Source organism: Podarcis bocagei (assembly GCF_964188305.1).
Source record: "Podarcis bocagei genome assembly, chromosome: 9".
Classification (NCBI taxonomy): Eukaryota; Metazoa; Chordata; class Lepidosauria; order Squamata; family Lacertidae; genus Podarcis; species Podarcis bocagei.
The window spans coordinates 62,856,259-62,878,247 of NC_138134.1; the positions used below are offsets into that span (position 1 = coordinate 62,856,259).

At 42.6% G+C, this 21,989-nt stretch overlaps 1 protein-coding gene and 1 long non-coding RNA gene across 8 annotated transcripts in view; one reads left to right on the plus strand and one right to left on the minus strand.

Annotated features, from left to right (window-relative positions):
- The window catches only part of GRID2 (glutamate ionotropic receptor delta type subunit 2), an 849,518-nt gene that overhangs the window by 762,808 nt on the left and 64,721 nt on the right, over positions 1–21,989 (minus strand). The gene's annotated exons all lie outside the window — the stretch shown is intronic.
- LOC308594442 lies at positions 7,566–19,896 on the plus strand. The gene is made up of 3 exons (XR_014011483.1): positions 7,566–7,630; positions 9,755–9,805; positions 19,768–19,896. It is a non-coding gene; the product is annotated as an uncharacterized lncRNA (long non-coding RNA).

Here is a 21,989-nt window from a genome sequence, read left to right on the forward strand (position 1 = left end):
GTGAGTTAAGTATGGCTGAAAAAGAGTGACTGCAGGTTGGGATCTTGAACCTTCTTTTCAGTCCTACACCAATACTCTAACCCAGAAAAAAAATGAACAATGGCCCTTGACACGTTGATAGCCCTCCAGCATAGCTCAGTCAGCAGAAGATGAGACTCTTAATTTCAGTCACGGGTTCAATCCCCACATTCGGCAAAAGGTTCCTACACTGCAGTGGTTTGGACTACATGATCCTTTCCAACTCTACAGTTCTATGATTCTATGAACTCCCATCATCCTTGGCAACTGGATCACACTCTCCCTGATCTGAGTACTATATTTTGATGAAAAAGTACCAAGCATCACCTAATAGTAGAGCCTTACAGAATTATGACAATAAGTCTTGAGAAGATTGGAAAGAATGATGACCTGCTATCTGGGTTCTAAAATGAAAGGGTCTGCATCAGTTATATAAGATTTTTTTCAGGACCTGTATGGCACTTTGTCTAATGACTCTTATTCATTTGCTTCTGACAACCATCAGAACCACCGTTCAGAATCTGTTCTCAAGCACAGGCACACCAATAAGATTTTTTTTTCTGGATGAGTTGTGTGTAATTTTACAGAACAGACAGGTTCAAATCAATTGATAGAGAATGCCTGGTAATCACATTAAAAGAGGGGGGCAGAGAAGGCCAATCTGCCATTTACTGACATATTAGCCAGTTACTCCATTGGGATGAAATTCAAGTTTTGAGACTGCGCTTAGGGAAAACTTAATTTTTCAGCTACCCGATTTACCACCTGGGGTTTCCTTCTTCAAAATAAGCCTTTCTCGCAGATGAGGAAGGTGATGTTAAACTGTTTCTTGGGATGTGTTTGACAGCCAATGCAGGCTATTCCAAACAACTAAAAAACTGTCCCTAAAATCTAGGCATTTTTTTTCCTGGTGTGGTTCAGTGCCTTACTCGTTTTATTTCTTAAGTTGTTACTCATGAATATCATGTCAGCTTCAGTTTGCAAGCTGTATTTTATCATGAACATCATTCCACAGTAAATCTCTGTCTTGTGCTACACTGAAAGAGTGAGCGTGACACTCAATTGGTCTGTACTGATGGTTGTAAAAAAAGAAAACCCCACAGCTCTGTTTTTTTTCCTACCCACCCCCAGAATGCTCAGGCGAAGGCCAGAATCAAAAGCAGGCACAGGAATAAGTGTGGTTCTTACCTCTGTACAGTAGGTTACATTCCACCACACACCATATATTTTCTATACACACAAAACTCTCCATCCCTCCATCCAAGCAAGCAAGCAAGCAAGCAAGCAAGCAGTATTATCACAAGGACACGTCCCAGCCAGGCAAAAGAACCTGCAGAGGGTGCTGAGCAGAACCAATGTGAGTTGTGGCCTAAGCAGAGTTCAGAGGGCTGAATAGAGAGACCTGAAGAGTACACTGTAAATTTGAATTCTTACAAACAGTACAGTATGCACTAGAATAGCGGCATGATGATGCTGTAGGTTTAGTTTAGGTGCTTACTTATGTAAAATGGTATCTCAACTTCTCTAAAATATTGTAGAGGCATTGCAAAAAATTGTTTGGCATGAGCTTTTAAAGTGACTGCAATATATTTATTACCCACTATACCTTATGCATTATCAACTAAACATCTGGCAAGTGGCCCCTTTAAGAGAAGTAGCTATGATCCAGGAGGTCAGCTTCTGGAGAGCAGTGAGTTGTGCTCCAGATAGAGGACTTAGTTACTAACTCTGTGCAGGCTCCCAGGACTCACTGGAAATAAAGTTTTATTTTTCATTACCTCACCTTGTAGCAAGCTCCTACACAAACAACAGAAAACAATACACTAACTGCTAATTTGTAATTATCGTACTAAAAGCTATTGTTAAAAGCTAACAATGCTGTTTTCCACAATGTGTGCCTTTGATTGTGCTTTTCACAACAAGATTGGTAAGTAACTAATGAAGTTTGCTCTTCTGTGGAAGGGGGTTTATTACCACATTTGCAAAAATGTTAAAAGCTCTTGCATTATGACAAACCAGTAATAAATTGGGTTGACCTCTGGATTAGCATTACCCAAACTCATTATTTGTTCTATTCACACATAATTTACAACCATGACAACCCAGAATGACATGTCAAATGTAAGTAGAATGGCTTCAGCACAGCACACAAATATCAATTAACTATTTTTTCCCCTTAGAATTCAATTAGGCTAATGCAGACTGTCCTATTTAAAGAGTTCAAAATGTCATTATGAACTATGCTTGTGGCCATTTTTCTTAACCCTATTAAAACATACCTTCTACAATTTATATTTGTGGTTCACATGAGATAATTATGTTTTTATATAAAGTCCCACTTATATCCACAAAACAGAAATGTTGCCCAGTGTTTATATATGAAGGTATTAGCTAAAGGGTCTCTAAACAATTATAATCACCCCTAGCTATTGAGTTATCATACGAAAAAATATGTGAGTTAAATGTATCTTTCTTGTCTAAATGCACCATGTGCGCCATTTGACATGTGCCAGTGCACCATTGACATGTGCCAATGGGGCAAGACAATGTGTCAGTGGTTTTGAAGAGTCTCTTTGTGATAGAGATGGGGACATAAAAGAAAATTACATGTAGCAAGAGGACTAAATAAGATAATAGATATGCTTAGTGTGTACCAGTGATTAATGAAAGTCAGCACATAATATTCAACAGGCTTATCCACTAAGATTTCTAATTATCCTGGCTGGCAGTTCCCTTGCAATACTCTTTGTACTCTATAGTGTGTTAATAAAAACAGAGCTAGCATAATGAAACCATCTGTGGTGATACTGGTGACTATCCAAAACAAATTGTGTAAAAAACATCCTATGACCAATATGATGTACAGTGAACCACCTACTGTTTTGTCTAATTTTGAGCCAGTCTATTATGGGAGCCAGCTTCTGAAGCAAGGAACCTGCTGTACTCATGGTGGCTCTTCAACTGTTTTAGAGCCCTAGAAAATTACCTTTCCCCTCCATCAGTTAAAGTGTGACTGGAGAGGCACGTCAGAGGGAGGGAGAAGCTGCCATGTTCATCCCCACTGCTCCCTACATGTTCACAGAACTCTTAACTGCAATTCCAGAATAATGTAAGTTGGATCCTCTTAACAGAGGGTCCCTGTTGTGCACGGCCCTGGAACTCTTCCCCAATCGGCTTGTGGGTGGGGCTTGCCCCGCTCCAGCCAGTGGTGCCACAGTTATGCCACTGGCTTTTAGCCAATCAGCAGCATAGCAAGGTTGGGGGTATTTATTCAGCAGCGCAACGTGGGGACCCTCTCTTGCTTCGAGCAGGGAGTGGCTAGGGACATGCCAGGACCCCCGGGAACTCCAGGGGTGAACACCAGTCAATATACATTGATTGAGCACCCACTGCTGGTTGTTTACCCTTCCAGGCTTCCTGCAGGGTGGGCAGGAGCCAGTTATAGTTTTGATACCAATGCCTAAGCCAATACCAGTCACACTTGTGTATTTAATAAAGTTGTGGCCAAAAATTTGCTTTCAACTAAATTCTGTCTCTACTGTGTCTTTATTTCCATGGGGGATGGGTTTTGAGGCTTGGAGCACAGCTACAATATAGTTGTAGTATAGTAAAACAAGGAGGTCTAAAGAGAAGAAGGAATCTCACCCATCGGTTGTTAATTGTCAGTGACTTGTTGTTGTTGTTGCTTACTCAGCACCACAAATTTTCCTTGGGAAGGCATTTTATCTTCACACTATCAGTTTATTCATATGGACTTTGAAGTGAAGCTATTGTAGACAACCTTTTATCTGAGTATTCTGCATTAATTCCAGAGTTGGGAACCTATTTAAAGCCACAATCCTTTAAGAACCCATATAAGTACTCCTATATCCCTTTATCACTTGTGTTATGCTGACCTGCAGCTAGGACATCGGCACAGCATGGAAGTTCTCTTAAGCAAAGGCTTGTACTTGACTTCTGAAGTGTATGTAAAAAGAAAGAGTCTCTGTCAGAAGCCTTTTGAAACAGTGAAAATGTGATATTTTTGTGATGGTTCAGTGTAGCAAATATTTAACCATTCAACACCTCACACACACAACCAAGATCCAGAAATACACTGTTTCTTTTTCTCTCTCACACACACACAGCCTCAGTTTATGCCCCAAATCTGATAATGCACCTTTTTTCTATAGAGATACAGTGGTACCTCGCAAGACGAATGCCTCGCAAGACGAAAAACACGCAAGACAAAAGAGTTTTCCGTTTTTTGAGTCGTTCCGCAAGACGAATTTCCCTATGGGCTTGCTTCGCAAGACAAAACGTCTTGCGAGTTCTTGCGAGTTTGTTTCCTTTTTCTTAAAGCCGCTAAGCCGTTAATAGCTGCTAAGCCGTTAATAGCCGCTAATAGCCGCTCAGCCGCTAACAGCCGTGCTTTGCAAGACAAAAAGACCACAAGACGAAGAGACTCGCGGAACGGATTAATTTCGTCTTGCGAGGCACCACTGTACAGTGGTATCTCAGGTTACATACGCTTCAGGTTACAGATGCTTCAGGTTACAGACTCTGCTAACCCAGAAATAGTACCTCGGGTTAAGAACTTTGCTTCAGGATGAGAACAGAAATCGTGCTCTGGCGGTGCGACAGCAGGAGGAGGCCCCATTAGCTAAAGTGGTGTTTCAGGTTAAGAACAGCTTCAGGTTAAGAACGGACCTCCACAATGAATTGAGTTCTTAACCCAAGGTACCACGGTACATATAGAAAAATACACGAATATATGAATGACTGTAGGCAAAGTCTGAATGGATTTTTCAGGAGAGATTCATGCATTTAATATCTCATTCCCCTGAAAAAGTTGCTTCCATTTTAGAAACTCTTCCTTATCCCCTCCACAAAAAAACAATGCCAGCCCTTCTGAGAACACTTTCAAATTTTATTTTATCTAAAATTGGGGAGGTGAGGGAACTCCAGGCCAATTATTCTCCAGATAAATACTTGGTGATATTTCATGGTTTTACCACAATTTCTCTATGACTCTCTTTTGGTAAGAATAAAAATATATCTAAAGGTGGAGCAATTTCCTGATAATTACACATCTTGGGCAAGTAACAAAATAGAAACTTGAAGAGGAAAATATATTTAGAAGTGAGGACCTATTAGAAATTGGATAAAGCAGGGATCTCCAATATGATGTTCTACAGATGTTGTTATATTGCAGCTCCCATTATCTCTGATCATTGGTTATGCTGGCCAGGACCGATGGGAGCTGGAACCCAATAACATCTGGACGGTACCATGCTATCTACACCATCCTGGTGTATGTTATAAGTTTCTCTGTGGGCACATATTTGTTAAAATGTCGTGAAACTAGAGAGAAGGGGAGAGAAAGATTCTGGTGTCAAGGGTTGTGATAGCAGTTAAGGATACAAGTGCCCTTGTATCCCTTTGACAGATAAATCTTCTAAAAGCCAGTTTATGGTAATTTTTTGAAGAAGTAATCTGCCTAGCTAAGCTGCTAGAGTAAAACTGTGAGCTTACAGTTTGCTTGGGAAATCATTCGTTTTCTGCCTTCCTGATTCTAACACATCGCCAGAGTTTCCTACATTTTCCAGCAGCACAGTGTTATATGATCATCCTTGGCTCCCAGAAGATATGGCCACTTGGAGTCCTCTACCTCATTGAAAGTTCACTCCATCCTGTTCCAGATTCACTTAGTATCAACCTCCCTCAAAAAGATGGCAAGCATGCCTGAGTGCCAACTTTCCCAAAATACATTCTGTTCCTTAACTCTGAATGAGAAGTTCACTCAAACAGTAAGGAAGAAACTTGCTTTATGCTTCAGATACATCTGTACATATTCTCCTTCTATGTGAAGCTGCATCACTGCACTATTTTTATTTATTTTATTGTATTTTATTGAATTCATATACCACCCTATACCCAGAGGTCTCAGGGCAGTTCACAGAACAAAATAAGAATAAGCTCAAGTTGATATATATTACTACTTTCAGTGACGAACATCTGAGCAAATCTGGAAGGGAAAGGCAGTAAAAATAATACAAAAGGCAGGGGATCAGAGGTGATCCTACATGACATTGAATGGTGTTCCACAGACACACAAGACCTAATACTTGAAGAAAGTGGAGTATGTGAGCATGTGTGAAGAGGGACCCAGCTTTATTTCACATATCCACCCAAATGTGGGCCTTCCAATGTGTAAATTTATTTATTATTTGGTTACAGTATTTATAATTGTTGTAAGGAAAAGTAGAGGGGGGCAGGAGTGTGTATGCCATCTTGAACTACTTAGGGAAAAGTTGGGGACTATTTTGCTGACTGAAACCCCAGACTTTTTCTGGATTTCTGCTTGTACCCTAGGCACTTGGGGCTGGTGTATTTCAAAGAATTTGATTTCTGGCCTATGTAGGCCTAGTTCTTCTAGTTTAGGAGCTCCATCCCACAAGGAACATAAAATTCATCCCAGTTCCAGACAGAAGATTAACAGGTCAACAATAATTTGAAATAATCTATGTAAGGCCATGAGTCAAATGAGTAATCGGGAAGGGAGAGCATTTTGTTGTCCCTGCTCTGCAGCTCCAGGCTTGTGCTGTTAACAGTAGATCCCATTCCAGGTTAAAAATGTAATAACATTGCAGAACACGATGCTTTCATTACAAACCTCCATATTTAATGCAGCAAATTAAATGAATGATGGATACCAGCAGTGACTAGACACAGTAACAATGCAGTAAAATATGTCCCACCAAACAGTGCAGCAATATGTAAATGATGTGGTTCATATGCACAGAAAAAGATAACAAGCTCTTCAGAGAGCACAAATGAAGGATCTTCCATGTAGCAATTTTTGTTATTATTTACCTGACCTTGGTATATATAATGAAGCTTGCACATAGCATTTCAAAGATATTTCTTCTCTCTTCCCACCCGCTGTGCCTCAACAAATGACACACTGACTGGCAGAAGTAATGGAATGTAATGAAGTATAATGCTTGAAGTTGTGGAAATATAATAGGAAAAATAAATTTCTAAAGCTTGATGATGTTATTTATGTCAGAGCAACAGTGTAGTAAAGAGCCTGGTTAATCTGAAATGACTGTCTACAGAACTTGGTAACCAGTGGTGGAGAATATAGGAAAATAGCACTATTTTAACAAGAATAGAATTTGCCACTGGGTTAGAACATTATGCTTACCTTTATTTGTAACTTGCAACACTGAGAATTGGATAAAAAGTGGAGGGTATTCTTCTTTATTTATTTATTCCAAATACTTATTTCCCAGGTTATAGCTCTGAGGAGCTGTCAAAGAGACTTACAAAAGATTACATGAAATACACTTTCAAATAAAATTGTTAGGCCAAAGGTTAGACCAGTAGTAGCCAACCTGGTAACCGTCTGCTGTTGTTGGACTCCAATTCCCACCAGCCCCAGCCAGCCTGGCTAATTAGCAGGGATGATGGGAGCTGTAGTCCAGCACTACCTGGCAGGCAACCCATTGGCGCCTCCCAGATTAGACCCCCCCCCTTTTTATGAAAGTGACTGTTTCTGTTTTCATCATTGCTCCCACAAGGGTCTTAGTATATGTAAGGCCTTTTAACCATGCAGTCTGGTTTTCAGGTATTTTTATACGCAGAGAGATGCGAGCAATATAGCACAGACCGCTGGGAAGACATTGGCAAATGTACATGCAAAGTGGCCCTTTGATTTTGGGGAGAAGCTAGGACTTTCAGAATAAGATGCAGTAGGATGGCCTGGGATTTCTGCTGACCCAACTTGCTGTGAGCCCTGCAAAACCTGCTCCTTGCTTGGTTTGGCCTCTTTCCATCTGGCCTGGGAGGACAGGGCCTTGATTGACTCCCACTGCAAAGGCTGCTACTGTTGAGGATATTTAGAGTCTAGAGATCATCATTTAGAAATTGTTGCTGAAGTCAAGATTTAGTTCTGGAGATGCATTATTTTTGCTGTTTTAGGGGATTCTTCTGTTTTTACTGTTAGACCTTATTATAAATGATCAGTAGATGGTTCAATTTTATTGCTTTTTATGAACAATGTTATATTTTCATTAGCCTGTTGTTTATAACTAAAACTTGCCATGCCTTGCAACTGTTAGCAAATTATATAAACTTTTTAAAGTGGTGTGCTGCCCTGAGCATGCTTTGCAGTGGAAAGGCTGCTTTGGAATAATAATAATAATAATAATAATAATAATAATAATAATAATAATAATAATAATAATAATAATAATAATTTTATTTGTACCCCACCCTCCCCGTTCATGACGGGTACTGCAGATTTGTCTAAACAGGTACTGCAGTTACTAAACAGATCATAACTTCACGGGGTCAGTTATTCCCTGATAGATTAGGCCTATACAGTGGTACCTCGGGTTACATATGCTTCAGGTTACATACGCTTCAGGTTACAGACTCCGCTAGCCCAGAAATAGTACCTCGGGTTAAGAACTTTGCTTCAGGATGAGAACAGAAATCGTGTTCCAGCGGCGCAGCAACAGCAGGAGGCCCCATCAGCTAAAGTGGTGCTTCAGGTTAAGAACAGTTTCAGGTTAAGTACTGACCTCCAGAACGAATTAAGTACCACTGTACACACGGAGGCTAGAGCACTTTCAGTTAGGTGTACTAACTGATGTTTATATATAATGAAATGCAACATTTGACCACCTTAATTTATTTTACAACAAGGTTCTTCTGGGTCTTTCTTGAGTCTTCCCCTAATCAATACTCCCTTACAAAACCAGCCCCAATCCCGGCAAAAACCACCACAAATTAAAAGATGAGAATCTGGGCAACCCATAAAAATACTCATCAGATCATCCATCTTAGCTATTATTATATTTGTTTATTAATATTTTCTGCATTTCTATCCCACTTTTATCTCCAAGGCGCTCAAGGTGGCAAACATGGTTCTGCCTTTCCTCATGTCATCCCCACAACAGCCCTGTGAGGTAGGGCTAGGCTGAGAGGCAGTGACTTGCCCAAGGTTGCCCTGTGAGCTTGTGGGGAATTGAACCCTGGTCTCCCAAGTCTTGGTCTGACACTCTAACCACTACACCACACTGGCTCTATAAAAATATAGCTTTCTGCGGCAAAATGTGAGGTAAAATGGTTGAATCCAGCTAACAGGCACCAGCTGAAATGTTTAATTTTGCAGCACAAGGAACACTTTCACACAAGATTTTTGTACATTAAAGTCAACTAATATTTTTAGCACATAAAAGTAATATTTGATGTCTGCTGTACAATATAGAGTGGGTAACTACTGTGGGAAGGGAAGGAATCAAGAAGAGAGACAGAGGTACACAAAGACAGTATCAGTTTCCTGTTCCAGATTACTGGTTTTCTTTTCGATGTATGGCATTAACTTATTATTTATTCCATTTATTAAATGTATAAGCCACTGTTCCTCCCAAATGAGCCCAGGGTGTCAAACAGGTAACCAAACTGCACAATTAAAAGTAAAAATAACTTTTAAAAATATATCTTTAAAACAACTCAAAACATCCAGAACATTTAAAAACATTTAAGAATACTTCAAAACCACCACATGCCCACACAGCTAATGATTTCAAGGTTTTCAACATTAAAATTTCAACCGTTTATAAATTTTGTCAGCCTGTTTAAAGACCTCAGTCAAAAAGCAAGTAGGAATCCACAAAGAAACAAAAACATGGGTGTTTCTTTTACATTTATCCTGAGAAATCAAATATCCTTTCCTACCTTTCAGCCTGACGGTGATGCTGAGGGGAAGGATTTTTGCGTGGCTTCAGGGAGCAATGTGAGTAATACTGTGTAAGGAAAGTACACCTCACACGAACAGCATTCAGGTTTCAGCAGACTCCATTTGACTCCATTTCAAACATATGCAGAAAGACTAACTTAGTCTCACCCCCTTTTTTTAAAGGAGCTTGACTGCCCTTGTGAAAATTTCTCCCCTCAGAGACAGAGCACGGTTCCCCCCTCAAAGGTGGTAAGAGTGCCCTTCTTCGACATTTTGCTTTTTATTCCTGCATTGCAACGGCTATTCTTCCATTTTTCAGAGAGTTGGACTAGATGACCCTTCCAACTCCGATTCCACCCATTTCGCCACCCCCAAATGAGCAGAAAGAAGAGGGCCGTTTAGATTCAGCCGTAGAACCACTTCACATTGTATGCATGTATCACTGTTGCAGAACGCCTGCGGGAATGAAATCATCGCACACAGGTGGCCCCCTCAGCTGCTATTTGGAATGGAAGGTACCAGTCAGTGGCATCTGAGATGCCCATCAGATTTTCCCACCTCCCTTGTGTACTGTGTAGCTGGTTGCTTGTGGAGGGTTGTCCCTCTAGCAACATGGAGACATAACTAGGATCTTCTCTAATATGAAAGCTTCCCAGCATCCCTACTCATGAACAGGACTGGCCCGAAATATTTTGCTGCCTGAGGTGAAGAACAAGATGGCTTCTCCATCCCCATTCTGAAGCTTTACCTAATGGTACAGCCAACCCTGGTTGTGAAAAGAAAAAGAACAAGGAAATAGACTGGGCAATGGAAGTCTCTGTTTCCTGCTGTTTTTCTGCACTGAGGTACTGCCTGTGCTGTGGTAATTTCCCTAGTTCTGTGGGATAATTACACAGCCCACTGAAATTGAAAATGGACACAATACCCCAGAGAACATAGCTAAGCTTCCCAAAGCCAGTTTCATGCTTCTAGATCTTTTCTCAGAGAATCACACACTTGGGCTTAGTTCAGGTACGTGGATCTCAAGGCCTTTACAAATTCTCATAATTAGCAGAGACAGTATTTTCTGCTGAAAAGTGGGTCAAGTCTCTTGTTTTGTTTTGCTCTTCTTCCCTTGTATTTTATTGTGGTTAGTTCTGCATAATGTGTTTAGCCCCACCGTGTCAAGTGTGTGTGTTAACAATATGTTTGCAAGGCAATTTGCGATTTACCGGTGAAATGAAATGTTGAGGTTCCAGTCAATGAGAAATTATTCATAAATGGAAAAAAAACCCAATATCCAGTGTGAAGCAAACTTATCTGGCATGCTCTAGAGTAGGATGGGCATATATCCCATTATTTGAAAGGGTCACCGCACATTTCCATAGAATTTAACAAATGCTTCTCATTTGGGATGCTCAAACTCCAGCATATTTAGGCAGAGTTCCACATTCATGTACATTATTTTAATACTGTGCACCTTATGCCTCTCATCAAAATGTGTGAATTGACCCCAGTGAAAAGCATTGCATCTGTAACTTCCTGCATGTGATGCTCTAAGAAGGGGCAGTAGAAATGACTACCAAAGACCTATGGCTCCTCCCAGACTCATCTGTACAATTCCATTTATATCCAAGGTGGAGAGACTTCTAGGCATAAAGGCTTTTCTGAGTCCCAGATTCAGAGACCCAAAGGAGCCTTCACATGTAGAAACCATATAAGATGTTCATACAAATGTGAGGGTGGCAGGGGATCTATGCAACTTCATATGAGTAATATCTGAAGCATGGCTGTGAAATTGGGTGATCTGTGATAACTCATTCACACGTATCAGTGATGTGTACCAAATACAGTATTTTTTGCACCATAACACTCACTTTTTTCCTCCTAGAAAGTAAGGGGAAATGTCTGTGTGTGTTATGGAGGGAATGCCTACGGGTGGCATGCCTACGGATTTTCCTCCTCTAAAAACTATGTGCGTGTTATGGTCGGGTGCGTGTTATAGAGCAAAAAATACGGTACATGTGTGAACCAAATGCATAGTTCAGATGTTCTATATATCGGGTCCAGAATGTTTCTTCACCCAAGGGCCACATTTCCTCAGCAGAAAATGACCGAGGGCCATGTACCAGTGGTGAGCAAATAAAAAATCTCTAGGGTCAAGGCATTCACCTGCAAAATACAAACACACACACACACACACCCCACATTCAACTCCCTTGTCTTCCATACTGTACACTTTAGATGGACTAGTTGATCAACAGTTGAGGCCCTACTCTGTAAATATTCCCACCATCAGAAGGATGAACATATGCAATAGGCTTCTCATTCCCTGGAGCAATGCAATGTCAGAGATACTGTGGGAAATTAAAATGGCAGCTTGACCCAGGTGCCCAGCACTGCTCATAGTACTTCTACACACTATGTTGCTGCCACCAGGTAATCCCTACAGAGCCAACTGATGAAGGAGTAAGACCGGACAGAAAAATAAGCCCACAGGAAAGCCCTTGCTCAGAGCTTAATTGTATAGTATCATATCATACAGTATTATATTGCATTATTATATTTTCACTCATCTGTCCAACTCCATTCCAAATGATGTGGAAGCCTATGCTCTTCATATATTTGGGGACAGGGCATATAATATGTGAAGAGGGCTCATATTAACTATAAAATTGGCTTCCTTTGTGAGGCCATTTGGGTGGCCAGTTTATATGGAGTGCCTTTGCCTACAATAACTGTCCAGTTCACACCAAGCCTGTTCAAACCTGACCTGTACCTAACATTTAAGCGAACCATGGTTGGATGGCCATCTGTCATGGATGCTTTAGCTGAGATTACTGCATTGCAAGGCGTTGGGTCCTTTCCAACTCTAAGATTCTATGATTCTGTGAACCAAGAAGTCCATGTGCCAAGCGGAAAATGTTTTGGCCTAGAGTGAGTATATATGTCAATGCTAGCCATGAAAACAAGTTATGCAAAAAGGAATATCAGGCAAATATATTTGCTTTGGAGGTGATCATTGGTCCCCAAACCTCACTGAAACCATGATGTTCAATGTGCAGACCCATCAGATGTCTCTCTCTGCAAAGCATGCACTCCATGCCCAGTTGCCTCATTTGTTTGTCAGCAGCAAACAAAATCAATTTTCTGCAGCTGCCAAGAGCATCTGCAGTGATAAAACTGGAAAGATAATTTTAATAACAGCTTCCAAAATAGCAGACACCCAAATATTCTACTCCCTAAACACCAAAGTCAGAAAAATAATAATGGACACATGGGGTTTATTTAAATATATGTTGTTGGCATCCGTCTGTCTTGGGAGACAATGGAGGAATGTGCCTTTGCGAGTGAAATAAAACTGTTGGAAGGTTACAGTGCCTGCTGTGGCTGTAGAGATGAATACAGGAGAGTCGTGGTTTGTTGCAGCTGAGGCAGATGAAGGTGTCCAGTTATGCTGTTGCAGATGCACCAAGACGTTTCTTCTCTTTGCTCTCCTCCTAGCAGTCATTCCTTCTCTGGTCACTGCTATGGGCATACGGCCTGACAATCTCCAGGCCCTGCAATTGTCTATATACCGTATTTTTCCATCTATAAGACGCCCCCATGTATAAGATGCCCCCTAATTTTTGACATTATATTTTAGGGGAAAACCTTAGTCTTATACATGGAAAAATATGGTATTTATATAGACGTGTGTATATGTGTGTGTGTATGTCTATATATATATTACTCATGTGTGTGTAAGAGACAGCATGGATTGATTGTGACTGACAAAGGGCACAGCACAATCAAATTATGAAAATGGCGTTTCAAAATGCCAGTCAAATTGGGTCAGGTTTTCAGACCAACAAAAATATGAATGTGCTTTCTAATGCAATACTATTAATAAGGGCTGACCCTACTCCGACTTTATCAACAATTAACTATAATGGCATAATTTGTTCTCAAGAAAAGCATTTGTTTCTTCAGTATTAACCAGATGGCAGGAAATTATAAAATCATTCTTTCACTTAGAAAGTGGACAAAAGATAAAACGTATATACCGTATTTTTCGCCCCATAAGACGCACTTTTTCCCCTCCAAAAATGAAGGGAAAATCTGGGTGCGTCTTATGGGGCGAATGCAGGCTTTCGCTGAAGCTTGAAGAGCGAGAGGGGTCGGTGCGCACCGACCCCTCTCGCTCTCCAGGCTTCAGGAAGATATCCGCCGCCCAGGCAGCCCTGTGGGAGGTCACACAGGGTTGCCTAGGCTGCGGATAGCAGCCTGCTTCTCGGAGCGTCGGGCGCCCTGAAGGCAGAGCGCCCGACGCTTCGGGAACCATTCCGCAGCCCAGGCAGCCCTGTGGGAGGTCCCACAGGGCTGCCTAGGCTGCGGATAGGTCCCACAGGGCTGCCTAGGCTGCGGATAGCAGCCTGCTTCTCGGAGCGTCGGGCGCCCTGAAGGCAGGGTGCGCAAGGCTTGGGGCGGCAGCGGACTGCTTGCGCGCACCTAGAAGCTTGGGGCGTGCTGAGGTCAGCGCGCCCCAAGCTTCTGCATGCCGGCAAGCAGTCCGCTGCCGCCCCAAGCCTCCCGCACCCGGCAGGAGGTCCCGCCGGGTGCGCAAGGCTTGGGGCGGCAGCGGACTGCTTGCGCGCACCTAGAAGCTTGGGGCGTGCTGAGGTCAGCGCGCCCCAAGCTTCTGCATGCCGGCAAGCAGTCCGCTGCTGCCCCAAGCCTCCCGCACCCGGCAGGAGGTCCCGCTGGGTGCGCAAGGCTTGGGGCGGCAGCGGACTGCTTGCGCGCACCTAGAAGCTTGGGGCGTGCTGAGGTCAGCGCGCCCCAAGCTTCTGCATGCCGGCAAGCAGTCCGCTGCCGCCCCAAGCCTCCTGCACCCGGCAGGAGGTCCCGCCGGGTGCGCAAGGCTTGGGGCGGCAGCGGACTGCTTGCCGGCATGCAGAAGCTTGGGGCGCGCTGACCTCAGCACGCCCCAAGCTTCTGGATTAGCGCAGGGGTCCGCTAGCCCTGGGAGAGGCGCCGGCTCTCCCACGCTAGCGGAGACCTTGCCGGCACGCAGAAGCTTGGGGCGCGCTGAGCTCCGCACGCCCCAAGCTCCTGGTGTAGCGCAGCGCACCTGGGGGGGGGAAATAAAAATTTTTTCCTTCATTTCCCCCCCTAAAATCTAGGTGCGTCTTATGGGCCGGTGCGTCTTATGGGGCGAAAAATACGGTACTCAATTATAAGCCGACTTTTTCAGCACATTTTTTATGCTGAAAAAGCCCCCCTTGGCTTATACTCGAGTGAGGGTCCTTTCGGGCTGCTCCTTCCACCTCCTCCAATGCCTTTGCCACTGTCGCCGGCGGTGGAGGAACGAGCAGCCCAAAAGCAGCCATTTCGGGCTGCTTGTTCTTCCTCCGCCGCTGCCACCACCACCAGGTTTGTGGTGTGGTGAACCAGCTTATACTCGAGTTAATAAGTTTTCCCAGTTTTTTGTGATAAAATTAGGTGCCTCGGCTTATATTCGGGTTAGCTTATACTTGAGTATATACAGTATATGCTTATGCATTTAAAGTTCCATTTCTGTCCCTCCTACCTAGTGTCATCTGATGCTGCCATATTTTTATCTCCCTTCTCCAAACCCCAGTCCCTTGAATCTCCAATAGAACCTGGTTTCACCATATGAACTGTTAACCTATGTGGCCAGAATCCTTAGCTGTGACTGGCTATCTTTGCACCTCTTCCCCTATGGAACCCTAATCCTGATGCTTCTAACAGTTCAAAACCAACATCTGGTTCTGCTGTAGCCCCACAAACTGGATTTAGTGCCACATCAAACAAAGTTGCAATGCAAAGGAAGGAAGTTGGGCCAGCACACTATAGGAGAAAGGGATCAAATACAATAGAATCCTGGACTTAATGGTTCTCCAGCAGTGCAATGGTGAGAAATTGTCATGGATACTTTAGAAAAGCTGTTCATGTCAACATTTCTTTCACACAATGGAAGGTAGAGAAGCTGTGTTCTTGTTCATATCTGGCCACCCTGTCAAAGGCATTGGTTGCACACTTACATTCTCCATAGAAAGGAGAGATCTTGCCTTTCCCATCCTCCAATTAGGATTAGAATTTTCAGGATCCAAGCCAGAACTCTTTCTCCTTTATATACCTGCTGAATCAGAAGAGGAAGTAGGGCTGCTTCTCTCATCTACCCTTACTTTCCATCAGCCTTTTCCTTCTGTCCATCCCATTCATGCAGTGTGGGATATTTGCCATCCTCCTAACTATTCCAAGTGAAGTGTGGAAAAGGGGTCAAAAGACCTAGAGTGATTGTGGTGAGGTGGAGAAAGCCACTTGCTGCTTTGTCTCCTGATTCTGCTGCAAATTTCATCGCTGAATTTCTGGGTTGAAATATGGTGGCAATCCTTTTGGGGTAACCCTTGTTTCCATTTGCATCTTGAGAAAGGAAACAGAAACTACAGTCCTCAGCACACTGACTGAGAGAGCCAGAGCAGCATAGTTCTTAGGACCTGGGAGATCAGGACTGGAATCCCTACTCAGCAATGAAGCTCACTGGGTGACCTTGGGGCAGTCACTGTCTCTCAAGCTAACCTTGCTCACAGAGATGCTGTGGAGTCAAAATTGAGGGAAGAGAACCATGTATGATTCATTGAGCTCCTTGGGGGGAAAAAGGACAGGATATAAATATAGGAAGCAAGCAAGTAGGTAAATACTTGAAAGTATTTGAAATCAATGGGACTTACACAGTGCTATTTTTCTGGAAAAAGGGGTGTCAGAACTCACTATGAACACCTCCCTCGTTGTCTTAGAATGGCAATAGCATCCAGCTCAGAGGGGGCTGGAACTCAGTACCAGCAAGTTCCAGCTGAAAAAAGCCCTGAACTTACTTCCAAGGAACCCTCTCTCTCTCACTCGTTATTTTATTCTAAAGTTATGGAACTTCCCTTCCATACTGGTGCATTTGCTACTGTATCCTCCCCTTAATCAAATGTGTTTTTGTGCATAATCCAAATAGTTCAGTAAGTATCTCCATGTTATCTCTTGACATTGCATGTTCCTACATTGCAGTGTCTGACAAGGTATGCATGCCATAAATCAGTGGGCATATGTATACCTGTTGCTCTTTTCAGAGGAGTTAGGTTTATGGATGCAAGCCTATATTTACTCCTCCTTGGCATCCTCTTTCAAGCAGCTTTCCCTAGCAAGTGATGTCATGTGCCAGAAAGCCCTAGTTTAAAAGGCATAATGCATAACACAGCTGTATCATTTACTCTTAGAGAAAAGTTGGCATGCCTCTGGCATACAGTTATCCTTTCTCCCACCCCTTCAGGGCATGTGTACAATGAACTGTGAGTAAGAGCTGTTTATTCAAGTGTGAAAAAGTGAACCCAAGCACACAGAAATACGGACAGTGACTGAGATTGGTGATTGGTCATAAGAAAACAGTTATACTTGATTACATCAGTGAAATTCTCAGTGGTGACACAGAGGTCTGTAATTGAAATGCTGCATGGTTGCGCTTTGTTCATTATTTCATTTATATCCCACCTTTCCACAAAGGAGCTCAAGGCAGCATATTCCCTCTCTCCCCATTTTATAGCAATCATAACCCTGTGATATACGTTAGGCCGAGAGAAAGTGATTGGTCTTAGGTCACCCACTGAGCTTCACGTGTGACTCAGTGTGACCACAGTTGCTTTCCAGTACACTACTCACTCTATCCCAGATCACCTTTTACAATTCGTTTTTTGGCGTAACTACCTTACACGGGGACGCGGGTGGCGCTGTGGGTAAAACCTCAGTGCCTAGGGCTTCCTGATCGCATGGTCGGCGGTTCGAATCCCCGCGGCAGGGTGAGCTCCCGTCTTTCGGTCCCAGCTCCTGCCCACCTAGCAGTTCGAAAGCACCCCTAAGTGCAAGTAGATAAATAGGTACCGCTTTATAGCGGGAAGGTAAATGGTGTTTCCGTGTGCTGCGCTGGTGCAGGCTCGCCAGAGCAGCTTCGTCACGCTGACCACGTGACCCGGAAGTGTCTCCGGACAGCGCTGGCCCCCGGCCTCTTAAGTGAGATGGGCGCACAACCCTAGAGTTGGAAACGACTGGCCCGTACGGGCAGGGGTACCTTTACCTTTACCTTACACTGACTAGTGCTGGAGATTGAGTTTTAAAGCAGATTTCAAAGACAGCATGTTTTAAGGCCTGTGCCTCCAAATGTTATTAAATGGTGCCTCCAGATTCAACTGCATACTTGAAATAAACAGGTCACCTGGAAGACAATATTTGCACAATATATTGCAGTAAAAGTGGGAAGTATGATAACCACTTTCTAAACCTCTTTCCTCTGTAATATAGACACCATGAGCTTGTCTGAAGTGCAGGCTCCAGCCTTTGAGCTGAGAGCTCCTTTCCCCCTTCCTTTCTCCTCCTTTGGGCTCTCTTCATCAGCAGGGTCAGTGCAGGATTTACCTATAAGCTAAACAAGCTATAGCTTAGGGCCCCACTCCCTTGGGCCCCCCCAAATTTTTTAAAGGGAAAACAAAACTGGATGTACATTTCCAAAATATAAGATAAAAAAACAAATAAAATAAAATCTACATACAGCAACAGTATTTTGTGTTGTGCAGGCTCCTATGATGTAAGTAATGGGCCCCGCCTGCTAGACTTCTCCCTAAAATATCACTGGTTTGCTCATTTCTATATATAGGGTGCCTATGATAAAATAAATATTTTGCTTTGTGCAAATAGCTTTAGATACCTATTAGGTCCATAAATTACCATATAGCATATACTCAACAGAAAAAAACAGCGACAACTTATTGTTGAGAAAGGACAGCTGGACATATAAAGGGCCCCGTTACCTTCAGTAGTTTAGGGCCTCATCAAACCTTAATCTGGCTCTCAGCAGTGCCTGCACACCTCCTAACACCCAAACTGCTCCAGGGCCCTCCCAACAGCAGGAAGCTCTTTCTGCCTCGCCTTCCAAAAGCTCCCCCACACCGTTACTGCCCAGCCCTGCCTTTTGAATAGCTGCTACCCTCAGCTTGGGCTCACTTGGAAGCCGCCACTAGTCCCATGGAAAATAAACGGGTTATTTCCTTCTGAGTTAATAAAAAATAATAATCTTCCCCTATTGTTTAAGCATCTTTCTCCCTTCTCCCCTTTTCTCTCTCTCTCAATCTCTGTGTGTGTTCCTTGTGTTCCTTGTGTCTATGTCTCCCTCCTCCCCTTCTGTATGTGCACGTGTGTGTTTGTGTCCATCCTTATTTCAGACATCAAGATATATTGGTATATCGCAATGTTTAGCTGGTGATATATTATGACGTTGGAAACCATACATCGCCCAGCCCTAATGTCAAATGATATGTGGATGCTGTGAAAGATTTGCTTGCCTGAGGAGCACCCATCCCACAATAAAACACCCATCTGGACGCGTCCTTTGCATTTTTGCTCAAATCATGTTCACTGTGTATTTAATGTAGTCAACATTCTGAATGCAGAAATTCCACTTACCGACTTGCAGGCATTTGGACAGCAATAGCTATTCAGTTTTAATTTTAAACATAGTATATAAACATGTTTAAACAGTGCATGCACACACACACAAAAAAAAAAAAACAACAACTACATATATATATATATATATATATATATATATATATATATATAATCACATATATATCATATATATATATATATATAGAGTTGCTTTTTCCAGCTTTGATCACATAAACAAGTCACCAACATTTCCCAGACAAGGGAATCTAGGACAAAGACATTTTTAGGTCATGTCCAGCTCGATTAATACAGAAATACCTAGAGTCTCATATTGAATATGAAATAGCCTGCATAATTTAATCAGAGTTTTAGTGGCACTAAGCCTCTTCCTAACACACTACTACTTTTGCTAGGCTGAAACATATACAGAGAATGAAGTCTTAATACAACAAGAGTTCACAACCACATTTGGCTATTCATTATTATTATTATTATTATTACTTTATAACAAATATAGTATCATTTTGCATTCTTCCCTCTTCTCTAAACAGCACAAAGTTCAAGGCAGTCATTTTCCTTCGGAGAGGAGCACAGAAAAATGGTGGTCTACAGTCTGTTATAGGAATTAAAGGAGCACAAAAGCAAGCGCACATTGCCAGAAGTGTACATGCTTCACAACTAAAACAGTAAGTGTGTATTTTTTATCAGCTTCACGGGAAATGCCAACTACTGTATGACCATACCTGAATAGAGATAGCCCTGCTCCAGTCATCCAGTATCTGGAAACCACCCATTTGGATCACTGTAACATAGCGAAGCCATCCTTGCATAAACTCAGCAGGCATGTGTCTGCATCCTGAAAAGCTCCAGATGTTTTTTTGAAGAAACATTTAAAGGAGATAGCTATTCAATTGTTACTTCACACCCTATTATGTTCCTGGGCCAGGTTCAAAGTTCTTGTGTTAAATTACAAGGCCCTTTACAACTCGGGTCTAGGATACTTTAAGGGACAGCTGATTCTTTATATTCTTGCCTGATCTATGTGATATTCAGGAGAGCTGCTGTTACTGCCCCATCCTATGGATCAGAGGCACACCTTGTAGCAACCACTGTACAGTGGTACCTCAGGTTACATACGCTTCAGGTTACATACGCTTCAGGTTAAAGACTCCTCTAACCCAGAAATAGTGCTTCAGGTTGAGAACTTTGCATCAGGATGAGAACAGAAATCGGGCTCCAGTGGCGCGGCAGCAGCAGAAGGCCCCATTAGCTAGAGTGGTGCTTCAGGTTAAGAACAGTTTCAGGTTAAGTACGGACCTCCAGAACGAATTAAGTTCTTAACCTGAGGTACCACTGTACATTCAGTATTGTACAGGCCCAATCCTGTGGATAGCCCTTCTGACTGAAATCTGACAGGCCTCCTCTCTGCTGAACTTCAGGTGCACAACAGACTTCCATACTTCGGGCATCTTTATTAAGTTTAATTGCTCTTCGTATTGTTGTTGTTTTTAACATTTTATGTATACCACTTAGAAGTTCTGAATATTAAGCAGTGGGAAATAAATAATAAAAAGGTTGTTACCCTAAAACAGGTGTGTAATGCTGATGCGAGATGAAATGACCCAATTTATCCGAGCCTCATATTTCCTCGCTGCAGACATTACTGTGAGTAACGTGGAACCTTGCCATTCAGAAGTAGTTTCCGTTATCTCTGGTAATGTATTAATCCAGCATAAAATCCGCTTTTGATCCTTCTCTTTCTATAAAAAATTAACCTTAGAAATTCACATGAAATTCTTTTCTCCCAGCCCCCTCTGAAAATCCATTTAGCTTCCTTTTCATTATGGAAATTCAATTCCAGGCATTTCCCTCCATTCTTGTGTGCATAAAAACTTAGTTGGAGCTGAACATCAGCAGAGGCAGGGGGAAAAATCCTCGTTCCAATATAAAATATAATTTTGGCTCAAGTTATAATTTAAATGTGATGGATGATCAGTTTCCTGCATTAGATTGCAATAATATCCCTACTATCCCTGGTAATTCAGCTTTCAGAGGAGAAAGTCATTTTTAAAATTAGAAATAGCTGCGGAATGAGATGATGCTTTCATTCTTTCTTTCATTCGTACCCTCATACTGTTACCATGAAAGAAAGCCCAGCTATAACCAGTTCTGTCAACTTCATTGGGGTCAAGGCATCACCTTGTTTCCCCAATTTACAGCACTTTTATTCTGTCCTGCTGACAATGTGCTTAATGAATGCAAAGATATTGTAGCAATACTGGCCACTTCAAAGATGCTTCAGTGCAAAGGGATTCAGTATGATTACGTACTGCAATCCAGCCTCCGTGTGATAAGAATATGGAAAATACTGGCACACAGAAGCAATTTTTCCTGTGGATGCCACAACACCTGAAAGGCAGTCATTAAATGGATGTCCTGTGAACATTCAACTGGTGGCTGGTAGCATTGGCACGGAGGTTCCTTGTCAGAAAGGTCATAGTGTGAACAATTTCCATACTTGGTTTGTTGGCTGGGAAATATCACTCTTGCTAGGGGTGCGTTGCAAAGGGTCCCAGCTTCATAGCCCAGACAAACTCTGTGGAAGAGAAGGTGGAGTCCTGCTTAGGGTACAGATTTATCTCCATTACAAACCCTGCTGTGGAGGAGAGTTGCTCTAGCTTCTTCTTTTTTGTATGTGAAGAGGCCATAACTCAGTGGCAGAGCACATACTTTCTATGCAGAAGGTCCCAAATTCAACCCCTGGCATCTCCAG